Source organism: Mugil cephalus, chromosome 9 (genome assembly GCF_022458985.1).
Source record: "Mugil cephalus isolate CIBA_MC_2020 chromosome 9, CIBA_Mcephalus_1.1, whole genome shotgun sequence".
Lineage (NCBI taxonomy): Eukaryota > Metazoa > Chordata > Actinopteri > Mugiliformes > Mugilidae > Mugil > Mugil cephalus.
Genome location: NC_061778.1, coordinates 22,857,226 through 22,863,256, shown reverse-complemented (window position 1 = coordinate 22,863,256; position 6,031 = coordinate 22,857,226). Strand labels below are relative to the sequence as shown.

Below are 6,031 nucleotides of genomic sequence, written 5' to 3'. Positions count from 1 at the left end.
TAATCTCTGACCTGACTACAGTAAAACACCTTTACCTACATTACTGATGATCCATATTTAACCATTTCTTCATTTAATAACAAATAAACCTAAATAATACTTTTTAGTAATTTCCCTTACCCTTACCCATTTGGACTAGTCCAATGACCTGCCCCCAATCATGTTACCTGAGTATAAAAGCAGGAAATATTGCCGCACTCCCTCCTTTTGACTCTGGCCACATGGTGAGTATGGTAAATGACAATTGAATATCAACATAACTTATTTTAACAAGAAGTAAATCAATAAACTATAACTAAATCTAACAATATGTGTAAGTGTTTATTTTAACCAAGATGTTGAGCTACCAAATATAACCAAACATAATACAAAACACAACAACACACAACACACAACAAACCCGGAATAGTCTGTATCTGCAAAATGGTGATTAGTGATGGGAACATAGCTGAAACAAACAAGTATGGTTAAACTAAAGATGGTAATAATGAGACAAATGGTCTGACCCACTTTGTCACAGTCATCCTGACTTTCTGGACAGGTTCTGCTACACTCTACATCACAACGGAGATGAGAGGAGTGCTCCGTCTGCTGCTGCTACTGCTGCAAATAAAATAAAATATTAAAGCATAAAATGAAAACAAGAAAGTCAAATGCAATAGTTGTTAAATCAGCATCTGAGCTTGTGACAGACACAATATTTAGTTATTTTTATTATCATGAGCTCACTGCATGTGACAACATTCATTTGCCGACTTAGTTATGGTTGCAAAATTATAAGTCCTAAATCCTCATTAAATGATATCTGATCGGTCCAGAGATTGCAACTAATGCAAACCAAACACTTCCCACTGCTGCAGCATCACGTTCAACGCATTTAACTGACTCTTATTTTGAAGTAGTCACATGTAATGCTAACAGCTGTTCAACAAAAAATCAAGACCATAGTAACTGACTGAAAGATGGCAGAGAATATTCTCGGGACTTCTCCTCCTTCCATCAAGGACATGGGTGGCAAACGCTTTCTGTCGCGGCTCGCGAGCGAAAAACATCATCAGAGACTGCACGCATCCACATAGACAGTTCTCAGTGCTGGCCTCTGGCAGGAGGTACCACAGCCTGAGGTGCAACAGCTTCATACCTCAGGCCATAAGATTTCTGAACACTGCAAAATGGTTGCAATCTGTGCTCAAGCGCAATGCACTCATCACTTTATCTATATGTATCTATATATCTACGTAATTTAGGGCATAATGGAACGAAAAGGTGCAGCCATAGTGATCACCTCCAGCTTACCTTTTCCTGTGCCCTGCTGTTTATGTGATGCAAAAAGGACAAATATGACTTGTTAATTAAAACGGCAATATTTTGTCCTGCTGCTCCAGAACGCTGACTTGAAGCATTAAATCTCATGTGCTAATAACAGCAATCACCGAAGTTGTCGCTGAATCAAACACGACTGGAATTTCCCCAAAGATTTTAGTCATAAGACTTCATTCATTAAAATGTGAAATGTACAATTGTATTATTATTATTTTTTTAATTTAATAGGTCATTCTTTTCGGTATCTATCAAATTAATTTTGTTATGTATTTGCAGCATGTGCTTTGCTTGCCCTTGGCATCTGCTTAAAGATTTTGTTATGGAACCAAAAGCAAGAGCGTTTGAAAAATCAAACAACCGAAAAACCTCCGCAGATCCCTTTAAATCCAACCTTGTATGCCTCTATATACTTAGAGAGGGCATTTCTGCATCAGTCAAAGCTGCTTTGAAATACACTGAGAAACTCGTATGTGAATATTGATTTCATTTTTTCCCCCCATTCCTCTGCTCCCATTTACAGAGCCACTGATAATTTCCTCCAGGTTGAAGCGCGTAGTGCATCTGGTTTGGACTGGAGCTATGTAAGTATTGTTTGAGAAAAAAAGAGTGAGACCTGCGTATAAGTCAACTCACTCTAGGAGCATTCTTTGAATGCCCCATTGGAGGAAACTACTGTAGGGATTAGTGCCCTTATGAGAAGAGCAAGGAACAAGTTGACAGAGTCAGAGATGGCACAAATCACATGTTAGATATAGTTGCCACCAGACACCTTTTCCTCCCCAACACGACTTTCATCATGTGTATGGTGTTTAGTGTCATAAACAGGAGGAGGAGAGAGGCAGACAGAGATGCAGGTGCAATACAACACATTCACGTTCTGTTTTAGATTACTCTGATTTGGTCTGATGCTTTTCACTGTCACGCAGAACACTCCGTCTGTGGATCCTGAGTAGACCAGACACTCGCTCCACTTCAGTGGGTGTGCAGGAGCAGAAAACTAGCATCTCAGCATTGCACAGTGACTTCCTCTTCAAAAATACACAAAAGCACAGGTAAAGATGTTGCACGACGTAAAAATAAACATGCAGAGCTGACACAAACTATTAGGACGGAGACAGATGTATGGTTCTTGCAGTTTTGGCTTTGTACTGCAGCACAACAGGATTTGAAACAAAACAATGAACGCGAGGTTAAAGTGCAACTTCTAGCGTTCGCTGTTCGTTTGTTTGAAATTTTGTGTAGTACTGCTTTCAATCCTTTAGTCCCTTTAATGTAGCAGCAAAATAATCCTTACATGCTCATGGCAACGGAGTCAGCAGAGACAGACTGAGAGAGAGATGTGTGGTGTGTACAATTTCTATTAGAAATGAAATATTTTCTCATTCACTTATAGTTATTTGGTTATTTAGTTAGCGGGAGTTTTGTTCGTTTTACCTGTCTTGTTCAGTGTTTAACCATTGATTCTGTATAAAGATAAATTAGCTTTGCCTCCATAGTAATCCTGTTAAGAGTGGTTTGAATCTAAATTTCAAATGGTGGTAGTCATTCTGTAATATTTGTCTACAGGCATATTGTGCGTAGACTGACTTGAGATGAAAGGTTGCAGATGACAAACCAGCACATCAAATATAACAGCCAGCAATATGTCTCTCAGAGGAAAGACAAGAACAAACACAACAAATTCAACCTCCTGCTGCCTCCGTCGCTTCACTGGTGGCGCACACCACCTCCTCCGACGTGGCTTTTTTTTTGTTGCAGCCGGGGTTGAATGAATTTTGAAGTTCTTAAAGTCGACTTATATGTGGTCGACTGGCCAGGCCGTGCTTGTAAAAGACATTTTGATGTCAAGCAATATGTTTGGCGAAAAAAAAAAAGAAAAATGTGTTGAAAGTCAACGTCGAAAGTAATGCCGTAGCCAACCATAAAGACTGTGCTTGGGGAAAAAATAAACAAAACAAAAAAAATATATATAAAGTATATCTCTGAAGTGTTTTCCGTGTATAGCAGCTAAAGATCTAATAACCTCAAACAATGAAATTGACTAACAAATTGTAACAAATCAGCTATGTGTTATATGAATAGATCCTACATGTTTCCTTCAGCTTGATATATGTATCTATGACAGAAGTTTGTTTATCTTGTTTCTCCTATTCTTCTCTCTCTATCTTCTCTGTTTCTACCCGGCTGACCTTCGGCAGATAGGTCTCTCCATATGAGCTGGGTTCTGCTCAAGGTTTCTTCCTGTTAAAAGGGAGTTTTTCCTTGCCACCATCGCCCTCAGGCTTGCTCTGGATGTTGCAGGCTGGTTTTGTGAAGTGTCTTGAGACGATTTGTATTGTTATTGGCGCTATATAGATAAAACTGAATTGAATTGAATTCTCTCCATTACTGCAGATGAAGTTGTTTGGACTGTTACTCTCCAGGAATGACCTCCTGCGGCGCTAATTTCAGTAGCATACCTGATCTACACTTCTATGCTGATCAGACATAACATTATGACCATTGCTCATCTTGTGACAATTGTCTGTGGGATGATCCTCAGAGGCCCCTCCCCTCAACCCATAGGACCCAAAGGTCCCCCACTAACAACATTGTGTTGTTACGGCTCATGTCCGTTCTCTGTTTTGGAGACTCAAGGGACACATACACAATATTAGGAACGTGGCCATAATGTTATGCCTGACTGGTGTCAATATATAGATGGGGAGTAGCAACAGACAAAAGTCAAGTCGAGTTGAAGAAAAACTAAACAGAGTCTGAAACCCAATAACACGAAGGAACAGAAAAGGCGGAAAGGGTTCAAAACTCAATATCATTGACACGTTAATTAAATATGCCACCGCTGTATCATTGGGCCACTGCTTTGTTCTAGCTGTATTTCATGACAGCTGAGCAGACAACTCATGAATTTACTCTTAATTGAGTTGCAAACATGCTGAAATATTCCAGCTCCAGCTGTGTGTCACGCCACAGTTATTCATCACATGTGCTGGAAAGCAAAGTGCACACCTGTGCACCCTCGCTCGGAGTCCCTCCGGCAAGCCTCCTCTTTCCTCGAGATGCAATTTGGGAAGCAAGGCATCTTTCAAGATGGCACACTGAGATCGATTTCCGGGTCACAGCCAGAGTGAAGGAGAGAGGAGATGAGCACAAGAGAGAAGAGTGAAGAAGTGGCTTATTGGTCTCAGAGACTTGCAGATGCCAAGGGCATGTGGTCTCCAAGAAGAGTTGTGAAAAGTTGTTCCCGCTCGTTGTGGCAGTACCTTTTTGCTGACGTGTGTGTGGCACAAACAGGTTGTTAGACTACTAGCAATCCATGATATACTACTGTATTGTGGGAGTGGTTTCAAAGGATATCCTGGGGAAAAGATCAGATATCGATGCATAAACACCTTGGATATTTTCTCTTTTTATAATTTATGCCACGTCCTCTCATTAGTAATCTTGCTGCGGTCTCTCAAGACTGGTTTTGCATGATGATTCTCAGGAGACAACGCAACAAGATTAGTCTACATGTGAAGGAGATCCTTAACACGACAATGAGCGCACCGTCAGGCCTGAAAGCTGATGTGCGCCGGTGTTTTTGATTAAAGAAGTATGACGGCAGTTGGACCTCACATTCTAGATGTGGCAATTAGAGGTAAAATTTTGAGTAAATCCCACCGAATCTCTGAAACCAATGACATCTGTCAAATCCTCTGGCATAAAATGACTTTGAAATGTCATTGAATCATATTGTGGTGTTGTGAATTGGCATCGAATTCAGAAAATCATTACCAATGCCCCTGGTGTATTAATGTACTGTCCCTTAACATTCAAATAAAGTCTATAAAAATAAGGATTGTGTAATAAAACCTTTTTTTTTCCCTTTCAAACTTCTGACACTTCTGGAATGTCTTCTATAGCAACAGCTTTTTGCATTCATATCTTCATTCAAACCTGCGCCTGTTGACTACTTTCATAAAAGTGTCATTCATCATGGCTCAGCGGCGTCACTGCTAGCTGCCGATGACAACAGCTGTCAAGATCTGACAGTGCCATCACAGCAAGTGGGCCAAGTGGGAGCGGCTTGAGATAACATTAAGCAGGGTTGTTTGACTTGAGGAGAGCGACCGGTAGTTAGACACTCAATCAGGAGGGGACAGAAGGTCTTGTGAATCTCTACGGGTCACAAAGCAGCCTCCATCTGTCACTCTGAAGCCCCCCAGCTCTCCAACACTCCTCCACATGCAGACAGAGAGACACTGGAAACCACTAAAGGGAGAGGTACCACACAGAGCCAACATAGCAGGAGGAGAGAAGGCGCTAATGAGGAGAGTTAAGCTCTTTAAGGGCCAGTCGCAGGCAATGATAGACCTTAAAAGACAGTCAAGGAGCCGAAAGGGGACGGGAAAAGCCAACATTATCATTTTGATTTCAAGCCACAGACGGAAAAAAGGCTGCTTTAAATAGTCCAGTATTGTGCTTATCGAAACCACAAACACTTAAATCCGCAACCCAAGAAAAGCAAAGGGGAATTTAACTGGTGAACAGAGAACGCAAGCAATTAAACACAGCATGCTGTGTTTATATAGCTTTCATCTGTATATGCTGACACACAAAACAAAGATAACAGGACCTCGCACCGAGCGTATCCATAGATTCACCAGTATAGCTATTATTTCTGTCACGTCAGGCAGTTGAATTGAGCCCCCTTTTCATGCTTAAG

General features: G+C 41.0%; 1 long non-coding RNA gene across 1 annotated transcript; it reads left to right on the top strand.

Moving 5' to 3' along the window:
* The first annotated feature begins 1,831 nt into the window (after positions 1 to 1,831).
* Positions 1,832 to 3,280, top strand: LOC125014057. The gene is made up of 3 exons (XR_007113429.1): positions 1,832 to 1,904; positions 2,250 to 2,375; positions 2,890 to 3,280. It is a non-coding gene; the product is annotated as an uncharacterized LOC125014057 (long non-coding RNA).
* The last annotated feature ends 2,751 nt before the right edge of the window (positions 3,281 to 6,031 follow it).